General features: G+C 37.2%; 1 protein-coding gene and 1 non-coding gene across 5 annotated transcripts in view; both read left to right on the plus strand.

The window, feature by feature from the left end:
- Positions 1–19078, plus strand: part of Meis2 (Meis homeobox 2) — a 378408-nt gene that overhangs the window by 15052 nt on the left and 344278 nt on the right. The gene's annotated exons all lie outside the window — the stretch shown is intronic.
- LOC150046669 (small nucleolar RNA SNORA51) lies at positions 1405–1537 on the plus strand. Its single transcript, XR_016532662.1, has one exon. It is a non-coding gene; the product is annotated as a small nucleolar RNA SNORA51 (small nucleolar RNA).

The raw sequence follows: 19078 nt of genomic DNA on the forward strand, positions 1-19078 counted from the left end.
TTAACTATTTGGTGGACCTGATATAGAAGGAATGTGCAGGCAATAAGCCAGCACAATCTAGAATTTATCAGGAGCATGAATAATAGACCAGAAATTGCCATGGCAACTTAGAAAATTTCTGCAATCGGAGGAAAATCATTGGCTACACCTAGACAATTTCAAGTAATCTACGCACAGAAAAATATTACCTGATATTAAAACAAAAGCAAATGAATTGTGCCAGACCCCAAATCCATGTGAATATGTACACATATTGACTACATTAAAATAAGTATATATATAGAATAATCACATAATATCATACAAAGTTGCAAAGCTGGGCATGGTGACACGTAGCACTCAGGAGGAAAGTAAGTTGAATGCCAGCTTAAGGTACATAGTGAAACCCTGGCTCGATAATAAAAATAACAATAAGTTGTGAATATTAAAAAATGTAAGAAATTTGAAACAAGAATAAGCTGAATATCAAAATAATCTTTAACAATTACTTGAGGTAGAAACATTCTATCAGTCAACAGTATGTGTTAAAACAATATGATAACCTTTTCATCTAAGCCACTTGATAACTAAATATAACAAGACTGAAAATGTTAGTATTCTAATATATGGCTACAGACATTCAAAATATATTAATATTTTGGTAAAGAAATAATTACCACTTTTATTAAATCTTATGCCAAATTTAATGTTATTTCTAAATCCTTAAAGGTCAGTATATAATAGGCAGTATTATATGATTTTACAACTGGAAAATAAGTTTACCAAAGAGTAGAATGTTTACTTGATGCCATATAAGTGGGTAAAGTAAATTTCCCATCTAGCTGTATGATTCTAAAACTTAAATTCCTTTAATTACATCACTAATATTAACACTTTTCTTGTCAGTCTTGGGGCATGAACTCAGAGTCTGAGCACTGTCCTTGGGCCATTGCTCTACCACTTGAGCCACAGCACCATTTTTGGCCTTTTCTGTGTATGTGGTACCAAGCAATCGAACCCAGGGCTTCGTACATGCTAGGCAGGCATTCTACCACTAGGTCACGCTCCTGGCCCATATGAATGCTTTCTGAGCCAGTGATTTCCTTCCTGAGAACTGGACTTAAAATGTAAATATTCTAAAATATGTAAATATGATAGTATATTTATAAATATTTTATATTAAATTATATATTAAATTTATATAATATAAATATAATAATAGCTGTATAAATATAGTAATAGGATATGGAAGAGTATTATAAATGATTTACTGGCATGCAGTAATGTATGACTAAATATATCTTGATCTCTTGGTGTGGAATGCTGGCCAGCAGCCGTTATTGACTAGTGTGATGTAGAGAAGTTTTTATGGCAGTATTCAGTGAAAGCCTAGCATACAAATCTCTATGAAAGGGGTTTCCCCTAGGCCTCTGGGTGCTTCACTACAGGCTGTGTTTCTACACTGACTGTATAGAAAGAGGAAGTGGAATGAGCCTAACCCATATACACCTCAGTCCCGGCCCCATGTCTGGTCTGTATTGTGAATAGGGAGACATAAGAAAAAAAAGAAAGGGGCTTCCCCTCACATAGGCATAGGAAGTTATGTATGTATATAAAATCAATCCTTGTTCTTCCTGTAGGCCATACTCTCATATTACTTAGGACTTTTTTAAAAGACAAGCGTGCGTACTAAGGAGTTGACAGTTGAGCGAAGACCATCGACAAAGGTTATAAGCTTTATGATAGGGTGATGAATAATCCTTGTGGTCACATTTATGAGTGACAGCTTCATAGAGGGGACTTCCACATAGCCTGCAAAATGACTACAATATATGCTGATACAATTCTGGTTCTGCCAAACAAAGTCAGGTCTATGAAGGTATTTCCAACACTACCTACCATTTCTTTTTCTAAAAAGTAAGAACAGGTGTTTATCAAATAATTCATGTTAGACCTTTGCTTTCAGACTAAGATGGAGATAGTGTTGGCCCGGGGCAGTTAGATGCGGCAGTGGAGAAGGAAGGATGTGTCAGTTCTCTGTTCAGAAAGATTTCAATTTTCCCATACATCTCTGGTGCTCTGTAGCTCTTTCTTCTTCTCTCCTCAGGGAGGTAAGAGCATGTGGTATTAAGTGGTCTTCAAAGGAGCCAGAGAAGAAGAGAATACTTGTAAAACATGATGGCTTCAAGCAATGCTTTGGTTCTGTTCATCCCTACCAGTCATTTTCAGAGACAGACATTGAACATGTGTCTGTTACCTCTCAGCTGAGCACAAGTTAGGCTATACTTTTCGGGGAGGGGGAGAGGGAGGGTACTGCAGTTACTAAACACTGCTCACTGCCCAGGGTAGGTGACTTCTCAGATCCTAACATTAGTCAGATGATAAACAATCACTCAGAAATATTCCTTTCTATTTGACTACAACAAAGAGTTCAGTTCTGCTCGACTCCTCCAGGGCATTCTTTCATTGTGCTTTTTGTGTTTATAAGCAGAATTTCACTAAAATGAAAGGTCATGGAGGGAATGGAGTCCCGTGGGTATTTCAGTTCCCATGTTGATGTGGTATGTATTAGACATCATAATTACCCCCCCCCCAATTTTTGCTTTCCCTTATCAGTGATACAGTATGAACTGAAAAGGATTATTTGTTTTACCATTATAACTTGAAATAATGTTTATTCACCACTAACATAAGAAGTGAAATAGACACAAGACGCATCGCAAGCATAGGACTGAAGAACATCGCTCACTTCCCTCCAGCCTTCCACCCACTGAATAACATAACCACCACAGAATATCACTTTTCTCTCTTGCTGAAATTTGATTTTAGAGTGAAGTATAACTTTCTGAATAATTATTTTCAGCTTGTAATGGGGTCTCTCTCTTAACCAACCAAGCATATAACAAGAAGATGAAGATGAGACTTCTTTTCACTTCATTTCACTTCTTTGTAATTGACAAGCTCTCGCTGGGTGTCAACTTTAAAAGATGACAAATCCTAAATCTTAGAGGACCCAATTCAGTAGTTCAGCTTTTTAAATTGTTTGCCAATTAATCTACATTTTCAGATGATCCAGGCATGAAATATAAGGTGACATCTATATTAAAAAATATTAATTTCCTTGTCTTCCTATTTTTCCCAGTCAAAGACAAAAGGTACATTTAAAATATCCATTTTGTTAAGAGATTGTGCAAATGAACATATGCGGTGCATTTGAGTGGTTTAGAACTTTCTAATTTTTTTCACTAATCCATTTCCATCTATTTAATGCAGGTTATTCAGTTTATAAATGCCTATGTGTCAATGAGGGAAAAATTAAGTGTACAGTATTTCTCCTGCATTAATGCTTTAAAATACAGGCTCTTTGGGTTCAACAAATGAAGTAGCATGGAGACTAACATGAGCTTTGGCTTCAGTTTACCCCTCTGCTGCCTTGTTCATGCACGTTAATTGATAGTGACACAGCACATGTAAAATTTCTGACTGAACTTGCTATACTACCTCTGTTAGTGAGTTACCAAAGGATATAGCACATAAAATTGACATCGAGGTCTTTTCTATTTCTCTAGAATGAAATTTCAGATGATTTTTAAACTCCATTGATTAACCATATATTCTGTAACTAACAGTTAACTCCAGTATCACCATCAAAGGAAATCAATATTAATTAATTAATGATCTTTAGAAGGCTGTCAAGTTATATTTCTCTTAAGAGACATCAAATTTCAGATACCATTTCCTTAATAACGCAATATACCCTTTAACTTACCATAATCCTTAACACATTCTTTAATAAAGAAGGAAAAGTAGGAAAATAGTTCCATTTCAAGAAATGGAAGTGAAAGAGTTTCTAAGTTGTTTTAGAGAATTGATTTTTCTTGACCAACAGTCACAGTTGTAACAACTAAGTGTCATGATCCATATTAATGTAACATCTTTTTTTCTCGTTTAAGTAGGAATGAGTATGTATTTGCTGTCAGTTTTTCCCTTTGGCTCGCTATTTGTCCTGTTGATTCTCTAAGTTTCTGGTTTAAAAAATATAGAAATATTCATAATATGTCAAGCCTCTTTTTAAAAAGCAGACTCTCCCTGAGTCTTTCAGTGTTGGGATATAGCTCTGCTTTGATTTTTGTTTTTGAAAGGTTGACATACAGACTCAGTGATCATTTTACAGAAAAAAAAGGTGTATCTGAGCTTCCCTTTCCTGAAAAAAAATGATCCTGATAACAGAAATGTTATATAAGAAAGCCACGGCCATTATTGTCAGTTAAGTAGGCATTGTAGTTACCTATGCTATGACTTTGTACCATTGCTCTGAGAGATGCTTGATTTGGTATCATCGATGTCAAGTATTTACCCTTGGAAGAAAATACCTGAGAGGACCACTCACAGGTTCATACTGAGTGGAATGTTGTATGTTTATGAACAACTTAAAAATATTAATTTTGTGATAGCGATGAAACCATTATGAGTTTTTCCTCATTCTTTATTGCTATTGTCTTCATCTATGATACTACAAAATTACAATTTACTGAAAGATGTGAACAATTGTGTACCTACTTAAACATGTTAGCATTTATTGGATATTCACGGTTTACTCATGGTTCCCCAAGATATTGCATTTTAGAGATAACCAACCTAAAGGCAGTTGTTAGAAAGAACCGAAAGTTCTTTCTGTTAGAGGGATAGGTAATAAATACTTGAGTTTGTATGGGCTACACGACCTCCTTTGTAGCTTCTTGACTATGCTGTTGTAATGCGAAAGCAGCCATAGACAGTCCATGAAGAAGTGGATGCTGAGCATTATTTCATTCTCAATAAAACTGTGCTTTCACCAATGTATGAGGCTGTGTTTTGGGTCCTGACCCAACCCCTGAGACTTTTTTTCTTTTCTTTTCTTTTTCTTTTTTGTCAGACCTGCGCCTTGAACTCTGGGCCCAACCGCTGTCCTTGGGCTTTCTCAAGGCTAGAGCTCTACCACTGAAGCCACAGCACCATTTCCAGCTTTTGTCTATGTGTGTGGTACCGAGGAATCGAACCTGGGTCTTCCTGCATGCTAGGCAAGCACTCTACCACTAGGCCAAACTCTGACCCTGATGAGACATTTTTTCTAATTACACTAATCTTGTCTTTTGGGTCTAGACAAATATCTACTTATGGTTTGAATTCCAAATGCTTAATGTTGTTAAATCTTCTGAATCATATGAATGCTTGGCATTGCCTTTCTAGTTGTGAGATAATGATAATTCGCTCTTCTAATTCTTTTGTGAGGATGATGTAAACATAGGTGTAAGTTTTTATTTTTATCTGTCTAGTACAGGCTTATTTTGATGGTTAAGTCTGTCAGTGTATCCAGATTGAAAGTTACTTCCATAAAAAAATTATAACATTTATTATCATCTCCTGACCAGTGCATTCTGTCAGTATTTAGTAGTCACATTTTGTCTACTTAATATTTATTTTGCTGTACTTGAGGCTTGAACTCCAGGCCTGGGTGCTTTCTCTGAGCTTTTTATGCCCAAGGTTAGCATTCTACCACTTGAGCCATAGCACACTTTTCAGCTTTTTTGGTACTTTAGTTGGAGATAAGAGTCTCATTAATTTTCTTGCCAAGGCTGACTTTGAACCTCAAACCTCAGATCTCAGCCACCTTAGTAACTAGGGTTAGGAACATGAACCACCAGTGCCTGACTCATCATTTTAAAGAAAACTTGTGGTTTGTACAATTAGAATCTAATACATACATGGTAGAAACTTCAAAGTATTTTTATATGAGAGAGATTAATCCATTCCAGTGTTTTAAACAAAACCTAATAGAAATATCTTTTAGATAACAATGAAAATCAAAAGGCATCTTCTACAAAATTTTAGAAATAAATATTAAAGGGAAGCAAGCCGGGTATGGTGGCTCACACCTATAATCCTAGCTACTCAGGAGGCTGAGATCTGAGAATCGAGGTTCAAAGCCAGCCCAGGCACAAAAGGAGCTGCCACTCTTATCTCCAATTAACCTCTAGCAAACTGGAAGTGGAGCTGTGGCTCAAGGGTAGGGTGGTAGCCTTGGGCTGAAGAGCTCAGGGACAACGCCCAGGCCCAGAGGTAGGACAGTAGTCTTGAACTGAATAGCTGAAGGACAGCACCCAGGCCCAGGGGTAGGACACTTGAGCTGAAGAGCTTAAGGACAGCACTCAAGCCCAATTCAAGCTCCATGACCCACCCAACCCTCCCCCCCAAAAAAAGTACGGAAAGCAGTCAATTGTGAGTGGTTTCATTTTTGTATCTTTTTGCGTTTCCCTGTTTTCAAATTTTGCCACGGTAATTTGAAAGCAGTAGCATTATCAAATTTCAGGTAGCAGATTTAAATTTGGATAATGAGAGAGAAGGATTCAGATCTCTTGAGGTATAAGCCACACACAGATCAACATCTTAGGAGTCTCTATAAGTAGTCTTTGAAGTGGTACAGACGTTATATCTATAATGTTCTGAGTGCAAAACTACTTGGTATGACTTATTTGACGTGGACTTTGCTAAATGGAATGGAAAACACAGGCATATTATATATCCCCTTTACTAACACTTCCTGCAGTATAGCTCCACTTTGGAGTCAAGTTTATATGGAATCTTTGTGTGGCATATGATTAGGAAAACAATGCTGTATGAGTTCTGAAGCTCTCTCTTACTCATTCTTTTTCCCCACCTTACCAGTTCTTTAAATTATGACTTTTGTATCATCAGTCTTCTTAATGGCAGTGCAATCATTTTGGGGGTCAGGATTTTGCCAGAACACAGATGAGTGTGAAGTAATAATTTTTCCTAGTTAGTGCAGCATAACTAATTAAGCACTTCCTTTTAATGTTTGACTGGATTTGATAAAACCATAGTTCAAACAAATGAAGCTTGATGGCACACCTCAAAATAGTACCTGAGTTAATGGATGTCTTTTCATGGAGCCACTGAATTATTTTTTCATTCTACTTTTGTCAAGACATGAGGAATCTTGGACAAGTAGCCTGAGATATTAAAACAAAGAAGGTACATTTATAAGATATTGATCTAAAAGTTGAAGGAAATCAGTGAAATATTTTCTAAAATTATCTTTGAATGGAAATATATATATAAGTTATAAAGAATTTTACAGTTTTTCTCTCAAAATGTTATTAAATGAGAACAACTGCTTGTTATCTTTCCATTTATCACAGTGTCATGTGTTGTGTGATAATAGGTAATCTAGAGTTAATGTTTTTCAAAACTACAGTCCTTTAGATGTTACAATTAATTGCAAATAAAAATAACATTTTTTGTCAGTTATGGGGATTGAACTCTCAGCCCGGGTGTTGTCCCTGAGCTCTTCAGCTCAAGGCTTCCGCCCTACCCCTGGAGCCATAGAGCCACTTCCCCTTTTTTAGTGATGAATTGGAGATAAGAGTCTCACAGACTTTAGTGCAATGGTTGGCTTTGAACCACAATGCTCAGATCTCAGCCTCCTGAGTAGCTAGGATTACAGGCGTGAGCCACCACGTTCGCTCCAAAATATTTTTTTTTTAATTGCCGTGATAATGTATAGAGGGGTTACAGTTAAATTCTCCAGGTAGTAGGTGCATTACTTCTCACACATTGATACTCCTCATGTTTTTGTCCCCCAAATAAATTATTGATCAGAGAAAATTCTCTGTTACATGTAAATTGAAATCCAGTGAAATATTTTCTAAAATTATATTTAAGGAGGTTCTATGTAGCAAAGTAGTTTATGAATGCCGTGCGTCTTGACCAGCATTGCCCCTTCAGCATGCCCACATCCCTTCCAGAACCCACCCCTTCCCTTACTTCTCTTAGTTTTGTGGTATATGTAATGAATTCTTGACTGCATTGCCTTTCCCTTTCCCCTTCCTTCCTCTTCCTCTCTCCCTTTGGCCCCCCTCTTTGATGTACCTATTTCCTAGGGTAGATTTTGTTGGGCTTTGACATAATCTTTCTAAAAGGTTATATCTATATGAGCTTTCCACGGGATCTACTATACTACACTCCAGTCAATTCATTTGAATCCACATGTAAACCACCCAGAATGTTTATTTGTAGATTTATAGCTAATACAAATCAGGGAAACCATGTAAACCTTGTTTCTCTGGGTCTGGCTTCCTTAACTTAATTTTTTCTAAGTCTTTCCATTTCCTTAGGAATGATGCAATATAATTCTTTCTAATAGTTGAGAAAAGTTCCGTTGCATTTATATAGCACATTTTCTGGATCCGTTTGTCCATTGAGGAGCATCTGGGCCGATTCCATACCTTGACATTGGTGGAATCTTTTTCAAAGAAATAAGACCACATGTTTACAAAGTTATTGCGTACTCCTCACTAATAAAACAGATGTACCAAAAAAAAGTTGTGTTCCAAACAGCTGCCCTTGCTAGAAGTGGCCTCTTACTTTTCAATTTTAATATTAACTGTTTGACAACCTAAATAGTGCTTTCAATTTTTATCTGAACTGTCTGCAGATAAACAATTCTTATACACTTTATTCATCAGTTTGGAAAAACAAGACATCTTCAGCAGATATTCAGAAAATAAGTGTCAGGGACACTCTGGGAACTAATCAACGAATCAAGGAGCGTTGTGTAAGAGATGCACACATGGTATAATGAGAATGCAGAAGTCAAGTTTGAATTAGGTTCTGAATTTCCAATGACAGGGCTTAAATTCATATCTCTAACCTCAGACAGAAACCTGTGGAAGTTTCTCTCCTAGTCCCATGTGATATTCTCTTGCCATAGAAATGTTTGTTTAAAATAAGTTTGGTTTTGTTACATGCAGAAAACTAAAAATTGATCCCAGCCTATCGCCATGCACAAGCATTATCTCAAAATAGATCAGAGACCTCAATATCAGTCCTGAAACTTTGAAACTGCTACATCATAGAGTAGGAGAGACACTGGAACTCATAGGCATAGGCAAAAACTTCCTGAACAGAGTCTCAGGGTCAAAACAGATTGGAGAGAGACTTGACAAATGGGACTACCTAAAAATAAAAAGTTTCTGCACAGATAAAAGCATAGCTCCTAAAGTAGAAAGACAGCCAACCAACTGGAGAAAGATATTTACCAATAATACATCAGACAAATGCTTAATATCCAGTATTTACAGGGAACTCAAGAAACTAATCCCCCCCCCCCAAACCCAACAACCCAATCACTAAATGGACAAGGGAACTAAAGAGAGACTTATCCAAAGAAGAGGTTAAAATGGCAGAAGAACGTATGAAAAATGCTCATCATCCATGGTCATAAAGGAAATGCAAACAAAAACAATCCTAAGATACCACCTTACCCCAATTAGAATGGCCAATATTCTGAACTCAGACAATGACAAATGTTGGCAGGGTTGTGGAGAAAGAGGAACCCTACTGCACTGCTGGTGGAAATGTAGACTAGTTCAGTTCAGCCACTCTAGAAGGCAGTTTGGAGGTTTCTTAAAAAAAAAAAAAAAAAAAAAAAAAACCCTAAAAATAGACCTTTCCTATTATCCCACCATACCATTCCTGGGCATCTACCCTAAGCATCATAACCCAGGATATGATAAAGACACCTGCTCAGCCATGTTCATCTCTGCACTACTCATAATAGCCACGTAATGGAAACAACCCAGATGCCCCACTACAGAGAAATGGATACAAAAAATGTGGCATATATATACAATGGAATTCTACAGAGCCAACAGACAAGATAAAATAATGGCATTCACTAGGAAGTGGATGGAACTAGAGCGAATCATGTTGAGTGAGATTAGTCAAGACCAAAGGAACAAAAGGTGCATGGTATCCTTAATATGTGGCTATTAGATCCAAACAGTACAAGAGTGATGACTCAATATTTGGATACCCAAGGTTATGGACATGGTCTTGGAGATATAAACATAGCTACATAGGCATAAAAATCTATGATGGGCTATATACTGTATAGACATAATGTTACATAGATTGATATGTATCTATGACATGCAAACTCTCAGCTTAATTTTAATTATGTTCTAAAATCTATGTGCCAGTGATTGTATATAGAGTCCCTTCTTGAATACTTGTTTGTTAAACATGACATTTGAAATATGATGTAAAAATCAATGTTAATAAAATCTTTTTTAAAAAGTTTGGCTTTGTATCTTCTTTGTGAAATATTGAGGGCTACCCTTCATTCCTCCTGTCTAGCCTCTCAGCAAGGAAGCCTTTATTGTTGGTCTTCACTCAGTCAGATATTATTTCAGATGGCGATGGTTTTAGCACCTAATGACCTGAACAGTTAGCATAAAACGTCATAAAATGATGCTGCTTTTGTGGAATTAAACCATGTGAAGTAGAATCTTTAGGGATGGGGGAGAATAGGAATCCATGCTAACTTTACTCAGCTCTCTGTAAAAATACCAGGAGGTGTTTCTAAATGTCAAACTTTGAAGTAGATGCTTGACAGATTAGTTGGCAATGCCAAGAGCCATATTTTGGAGTGAGAAATATAATCTGTATTATATAAAATACTATTTTAAATAGCTACACATGTTTCAAGCTATAAATAATATTCCCTTAAATGTACCTTTAAAAAATTAAATAGTTGTATAAAGAGGTTCCAATTCTATAAGTCAGGTTAAGAACATAATACATCTTGATCAGTGTCAACCTTTTCATCATTCTCTCACATTTTCTCTCTTACATCCTTACCCTCAAGTTACATAGTTCAATTTTTGCATAAAGTATATTGAGTATAATGACCGTGTTTTCTCACTCTTCCTCTCTTTGTGTCCCTTCTTCCCCTCATTTCCACTTCAAACGTATTTCCACTCCCTGGTATTCATATTGTTAAACAGTTCACTAGTTGTTTAGAGGAGTTATTCCTTGGACTTCAGTCAGTTTGTAAATTCACTTTTAATGAATTTCTAACATGCATATGCACACATATATATGATTAAATGAATCGATGCACATATATACATACACACACATATATATGTAAATTATCAAACACAAGATTCTGCCTTAGGTAGCAAGCTCTAATCTTCGACTCTCAGGATTTTGTTCTTGACTAGCTCGGTACTCTTTCTGTCCATGCTGCATCAAGTCCAGTGCCAGTGTGGAATTACCATAGGAAGGCGTATGAAAAGCCCAAGGAGCTCAAACTATTTAGTACCTGGGAAACAGGAAGGACTTTTTGAAGTCTGTCTGAAGGAAGAGACAGAAAATCTGGACTTGGAATTGCAGCCAAATGCAAACATTTAGGTTTCATTAAAAGTCTCTTGACATGTAGAAAGTAGTCTTTTTTTCCCTCCATTTTTCAGTTTTTCTTGGCAATGACAAGCATTAAATGTCTATCTTGTTTTCGTCCAAACTCTTAGATCTTCTGAGTGGTAAGTATCTCTGCTATGCTGTTTTATGAATCGATGCATAAACATGGGCAAATCTTTCTCTGTCTCTTAAGAAAGTCCTTAGTTTGGATATTAGGAAAATGGTTTCATTTTAGAAGTGATAGAAGTAAAATGTAGGAGGCATTGTGGTGCATACCTATAATCTTAGGCCGAATGAGAGGTTGAGGTCAGCCCGGGTTATACTATAAGTTTGAGATCAGCCCTACTACAAAGTGAGGGTATGTCTCGAAAAAGAAAATGTACGCTGGGCACCATTGGCTCATGCCTGTAATCCTAACTACTTGGGAGGCTGAGATCTGAAGAGCGCGGTTCAAAACCAGCCCAGGCATGAAAGTCTGTGAGACTTTTTTCTACAATTAACCACCAGAAAACTAGAAGTAGCACTGTGGCTCAAATGGTAGAGAGGTAGCCTTGAGCTGAAGAGCTCAGAGACAGCGCCCAGGCCTAGCTTTTAAGCATATATATGCATATGCGTATATATATATACACATATATATCTGAGTATTTTGGGGAGAAAAAAATTAAGATGGAATTGACATTCATGTGGTAATGGCATTTGACTTAAGAATTCATTAGGAATTTCATGTTTTTCAGCAGTAGTTGTTTAAAATTCAGTAAACTTTCACACAGATTTCTTGACATTGAGAAGAAGGTTGTGACATTGCACACATCCAGGAGCTGCTCTCTCCCACGTAAGGGTGGAATACTAAAAGCCATTGCTCAGCCCCTGTTAAGAGGCATTAACTTTAAAAAGATGACTGACAGCTTTCAGATTTCCACACATCCCTCCACACTATGTTCCAAACAGTAGCATTTCTTCTTCAAAACTCATTGTACATTTAAAACCCATTAGGTTAATTACTGTAATTTTCTGTTTATAGACACTTCACATGTCTTTATTTGTGTTTGGAGGGTTTTTTTTCCACTGAGAATTGGTGAATGACTTTTTTTTCCTAATCTTTTGCTTTGGAATGACTGCTCTGTTTTGATTTTTGTAAAAGGTAGTATTTATTGATTCAATGGAATATGTCAAAAACCATTCGGTGCACTCTGCTAAGCACTGGATTATGTACCCTCTGTAGAAACTCTTAATCCTATGGGGGAAAACAGTCAAGTATACAATAATATGTTATACAGTACTAACAAAATTTGCAAGAAAGAAATGTAGGCTAAATAGGGAAGTTGAGGCATCCTGGAAACACTCTCAATGAATTGGGTGAGTTCTGTAGAACACACCATCACAGGAACAGCATGTGGGATTGCTTAGGGTGGAAAGAAGCCTAGGAAGATTCTGTTCAAGTTTATATCTTTATGGATTGATACCTTGGAGTAGTAGTAGACGGGAAGGCCATAGACTTCAGCAACCCTGATCAAGAGAATTTCCAGTAAAAAAAGAAAAGATACTTCTTTCAGGATAGTAACTTCAATGGCAAGCAATGTGGAAGATTGATGGTGGGCTAAGGGCACCACAAGAATAACTCTGCTGCATACTACTTACGGCTGTGAAAGATACTGCAGATTCTATAACAATGAATACTTTTTAATTGATGACCCTTGAAGTACTTATCTAGAAACTGAACTGTTGATCTCTTGGCCCTTTTCCCCCCTCAAAATAGATTTGAAACAAAATTTGTTCCAAGTTGTTTGGCACTCTGTAAACTAGGGAAAAGAACATTACATAACTTACATTTAAGTACCTAGATTGTATAGAAATATATACTAATTCCTGGTAACTTGCTTTCAAACCTTGTTCTACGCAAATTGAAGCATGATTGAGGTGGTGAGGCAATGCATTATAGAGGCAAGTCTAGGAAGAAGCTATGTTGCAGAAGAGGAAAGGTTTAGCCTCAACTCTCAAGCTGTCAGACATCCAGTGCTCATTCCAGATTAAATTTATTCAGCACCTAGAAAAAAGAAGCAACTTTTACAATGGACTTTATTATCAAGCATGAATAAAAAAAATTCTGAAATCTGTTTTAATAATTCTGAGTTACTGTGTACTGAAATACGGGGTTCTTAGATGTTTCCAAGGGTACTTCACTTTCATATTAATGGACACTGTCTATTTTCCTCTCAAATCATGTTTTCCAGTGCTGCTTTCCTGTGCCCTCTTGGTTCTTTTCTGGAGTATCTCTTCTGTCTCTGAACATTTATTGTCCCAAAATATCATCCCAGTAATCTACTGTTACACACCAGGAATTTTGCCATGAGATGCACTGTGTTTGCATGTTTTGTGATGTTGAGAATCTCATCAGCCAGCTCCTCAAAGAGAATGGTGATGTGGAGAAGAGTGATAACCAAGACAGACTGAGATCAAAACATGAGTGAGATTTTTGCCTCTTCTAATGGTTTTCTTCTACTGATCTTACATTTTGCCTACTTCAGACCCTTTTTTTTTAATAAAGGAAGGTTAGTTGCCTGCAGATTAGAAAGCAGTTTGTGATCTAATTTGGTGTTAAAACTTTGGCTAGGTGTAATTGCTAATGAAAAGGGCAATCTTCTGCTGAGTAAGAGCTCCCTTTGTGAAGTCTGTGTATGAAGTGGCCAGTGACATAAATGGATTCTTTGTGCCTGGAAACATCTGTCAGATGGATATGTTTCAATAGTCACATTAACAGGAGGAAATGCAAACTTATCTTTATTTCCACTACAAACAAACTTTTTTTCTGGAATGAGAAGTTTAAATAAATTTCTTAAAATAATTATTGTTTTAAGTTCCTGGTCACCAAGAGAAGATTTCAAACTCTAAAATGGGGATTGGAAGGAGATTCTCCTAAATAAATAGAAAATAGAACTAATATAATTTGAGAAATGACTTGAACATTAAGCAAGTGGTTGTGTAAATCTGCACAATCTGAAATGCTATACAAGAATGGATGGCACTTCTAAGGGTTCCAGTAGGATTCTGAGGTTGAAGATGACATTATATCTATCACCTCTCATTAATCTTTGCCAATAAGTTCTAAACTTAAAAGCCTTATAGTGCACTGACCGAACACTATAGAGTTGCTCACCAGAAGATTTAAGTTACTAGTTTTTCCCCTAAAAATGGATTTCTCTAAGTAAACAACTTAGTCTGAAATGTTGAAACAAAGAGGATGTCAATTTGAATATTAGATAAATGTGAAAGGAATTATAAACCTCAGTAACGCTAGTAATTCTGCTTCATGGCTCCCAGGGGTGTCTGAACATGACAATAGAGCCTGTCAAGGTTGTCATTTACTAGAAAGACCTGAAAGCTTGAAAGTACAATATCAAGAGGACAGTTGACAGACTGTATCTGCCTGCCAAGATTCTGGATCTACTGATGTGAAGTTTTAACTCAAGAGGATCAATGCCAGCTTCAAGAAGGAAACCTGGCAGGACTTGATGGTTTCTCCTAAGTCAAAACCTGTTCTCAACCATGCTTACCTCTTCATTGGTCTCTTTGCTCCTTGATTGTCTTTCAGAGCACATACTGAAACTTGCTGGCTGCAGACTCTAAGACTGGTAAAATGAAGTTGGTATTAGGAGCCCCTGTGCCTCTTTATCTGGCTACTGTCTAGAAGACATCAGAAGTCAGGATATCTCACTTCAGACAAACCCCAGATAAAATGGAGCTGATTTTTATGTGAAGTAGTACTGATAACAAGCCTAATTCATTTAAAATTGGAAATTGGATACATTTCCAACAAACATAAATGTTAAATAAGTGATTTCTTATTCTTATTAAAAATTATTGATAACATGAAACATGAAACCTTTTGCTTGGTGTGTGTACGATATGTGTATTTTGTTGTTGGTGATGGTGGTCTCAGGACTGTTCCTGAGCTCTTTTGCTCAAGGCTAGCCCTCTACCACCATGAACCATAGTTCCACTTCCACAATTCCAGTTTTCTGGAGGTTCATTGGAGATGAGTCTCACAGACTTTCCTGCCTGGGCTGGCTTTGAACAGTGATCCTCAGATCTCAGCTTCCTGAGTAGCTAGGATTATAGGCTTGAGCCACCAGTACCCGGCTCATGTATTTATTTTTTGCCTTTGCTATCAGAATATTACCAGCATAAGTGAAAGAAATGTATCCATCTTTTTCTCTGTTTATTGTTACCATGTAAACTGCATCAGATGAAAAAGTATGAATTCAGTAACTATCTGTTGGATAAATTAACAAGTGTCAGTCAGGACCAGGTAGAAATACAAATAGAGAAGTCAGATTAATAACAAAAGTACACATAATGAAAGGACAGACTTAACAGCTTTGGCATAAAACTTCATGGAAGAAAATTATAAAATTGAATTAAAAACATAAAACTTGGATGACTGGAGAGACATGCTGTGCTTATGGAAATAATTTTGTATTATAAAATGCTTATGCTTCATGTTAAACAGAAATGTAAATGACCAAAGGACATGCGTGATGTTATATTCCTTTAGACCAATAGAATTACAAATTGCATAAATGGACTATGGTTTCCTCTCCACGGTCATCCCTTAAATTCAGGCTTGGTGTTTGTCCTTCATTGAGAATGCTCTGAACTTTACACCTCCCTCTTGGGGCTGGCCAGTGAGTGAGAGGATACAGAATCAGAATCAATTTGGAGGCTAACCCATGTGGGAGTTGATTACCCTACTGAGCAAACCAACAGCAAGGCAGAGCCACCAAAAAAGGCACTTTCTGTCTTGCTGCATGGACTTATACAACAATGCCAGTTGGAGTACAGTGGAGATAGAGATCAATAATTATGCCACTTGGTGTCATATGAATTGTTTTAAAACCAAATCATCATCCATGCTAAGTTAAAGCTCTGGCATAGTGAAGAAATAAAGTATATTGAAAACTTCAAAAAAAGCTATAATTCTCAAAACAGCTTGGTACTGGCACAAGAACAGGCCTGAAGACCAATGGAATAGAACTGAGGACCTAGATACTAAACCACAGACCTATGGCCACCTAATCTTTGACAAGGGAGCCAAAAAAATAGAATGGAAGAAAGACAGCCTCTTCAACAAGTTGTGCTGGCAGAACTGGTTAAGCACCTGCAGAAAACTAAAGTTGGATCCTTCTTTGTCACCTTGCACTAGAATTAACTCCAAATGGATCAAAGACCTGGAGGTAAAAGCTGACACACTGAAAACTTTACAGGAAGGAATAGGAGATACACTAGGCCTCCTTGGCACAGGTCGAAACTTTCTTAATAAGTACCAAGAATCACAACAAATCAGAGAAAGGCTGGATAAGTGGGACTGCATTAAACTGCAGAGCTTTTGTATGGCAAAGGACATAGCTAGTAAATTAATTAGGAAGCCTACAGAGTGGGAGAAGACCTTCACCAACCAAACAACGGACAAAGGCCTCATATCTAAAATATATCAACAACTCAAAAAATTGAATCACTCCAAAACTAATCTCCAAAGTAACAACCATCCCATTAAAAAATGGGCCAAAGACTTAGTCTTCTCTGAAAAAGAAACAAAAATGGCCTATAGACACATGAAGAAATGCTCAACATCTCTGGTCATAAAAGAAATGCAAATCAAAACAACTCTTAAGATTCCACCTCACTCCAGTTAGAATGGCCAGGATCAGGAAAACGAATAATAACAGATGCTGGAGGGGATGTGGCCAGGAAGGATCACTACTACACTGTTGGTGGGAGTGCAAACTCGTTCAACCACTATGGAAAGCAGTGTGGCAGTGCCTCAAAAGGCTAAACATAGACCTCCCCTATGACCCAGCAATTCCACTACTTGGCATTTACCCAACCATCCAGAAACAAGGGCATACTAAATCCACTAGCACAACAATGTTCATTGCAGCACTATTCACCATAGCAAAGATATGGAACCAACCCAGATGTCCCTCAGTTGATGAGTGGATCAACAAGTTGTGGTATTTGTACACAATTGAATTCTATGCTGCTGTCAAAAGAATGACATCGCCCCATTTGTTAGGAAATGGAAAGACTTAGAAAAAAATCATATTAAGTGAAGTAAGCCAGACTCAAAGGAACCTAGGCTCAATGGTTTCCCTCATTTGTCATAATCAGTAGAAACCTTGGGCTCTACTAGCAGAGATCTGCAATAGAGCAAAACCTTGATACATAAGGCCATATAGTATGAAGCTAATTGAAAAGACCTCCAGGATATTGAAACAAAAGCCATATAACGAATGATTGTTGTCCTTAATGTACTATGTTGTCTCTCATCTCCTTTGCTGTCCCTTGGTTATCTCATATTGGTCTAGTATCTCACTTTGTTATCTGATATATTGAATTTATTTGTATTTGGTTATTTGAAATTTGATAGGGAAGGGGGGAAAACCAAGACGGGTGGGGGTTTGGGGGGGAGGGTAATGGGTACCAAGACATGTGAAAGGGTATCAGTGTATGTGAATTAATGCACCTTCTATCTGGCAAATGTCATGTAACCCTTTTACTAATTACAATTAAAAAAAAAGAAAACTTAAAAAAAAATCAGTCTGGGAAAATTCAGAAAAGTTCTTTGTTCCTTTGGACCCGGTTGTAACTTGGTGGAGGATCCTTGGTCTTGGCCACAGTGCTTTCTTCACTTCCCAAGTTCATCCCTCCAGACCTCATCCCTCTGGACTTTGTGACACAGCACAGCCCCCAGCTAAGGGTCTTTCTCCAGCTAGCTCAGTCCAACACAACACATGACTGTGGGTATCGATAAACACAGAGGAAAAGTTCCAAAAACAATACAATATTGGGACGTCCAAGGAGAATGGTTCACTCTGTTTACATCTTTAGTGTCCTATTGAGCAAACGTAAGGTCCCTTCTTTTGTAATTTCAAGCACTGAGAATGTACTTTATGAAACTTAGTAATGATTCCTTTTAACTCACTATTCCTAACATAGCCATTCCTTTTGCTTGCCTTAAAAAGAAACGTATTGGAGGTTTGTCTTTTTCCCCCTCACCTCCCCTTCTCTTCCTTCCCTTAGAGCTTGAACTCTGGGCCTGCCTGGCCACTGTCCCAGAACTTTTGTTGTTCTTCTGGTGTTTTTTTTTTTGGGGGGGGGTAGTTTAATGGAGAATGGGTCTCACAGACTTTAACTGTCCTAGCTGGTTTCAAACTACAATCCTCAGATCTGAGCCTGGTTCCTAAAGTTTCTTTTAATGTACTCAGAAAAGTAACATAGACTTTCTGCAGTTTTTTCCTTGTGCTAGCAAAGAATAGATCAATAAAATTAAAAGGCTTAACTATAAAAAGCAACTAAGTTCAATATAATTTATTTTATATACATTGAGACCACAGGTACTAAATCTTCATGGTTTCAAATTTAGGAACAGAAAGTACATATAATCTACAAAGTAAGTATCGCTAAATATATGCCATATTTTTTTGCCAGTCCTGGGCTTGAGCTCAGGGCCTGAACACTGTCCTTGGATATTCTCAAGGCTAGAGTTCTACCACTTGAGCCTCAGCACCACTTCTGGCTTTTTTTCTATGTATGTGGTACCGAGGAATCGAACCTGGGTCTTCATGCATGCTAGGCAAGCACTCTACCACAAGGCCAAACTCTCGGCCCCATATGCCATACTTTTGACAATTGCAAAACAGTACCATTTTATCTTCCTTAGTCTCTCTTCTTCTGACTTAATAGACTGAATATAATTAAGTAATGAAAAATGATTTCCTCTAAGTAAACATCAAAATTATTCAACTCAGTAGACTGGTTTTCCTGACCAAAGTTAATAATG

Source organism: Megascapheus bottae, chromosome 25, assembly GCF_031878675.1.
Source record: "Megascapheus bottae isolate mThoBot1 chromosome 25, mThoBot2.hap1, whole genome shotgun sequence".
Taxonomy (NCBI): domain Eukaryota; kingdom Metazoa; phylum Chordata; class Mammalia; order Rodentia; family Geomyidae; genus Megascapheus; species Megascapheus bottae.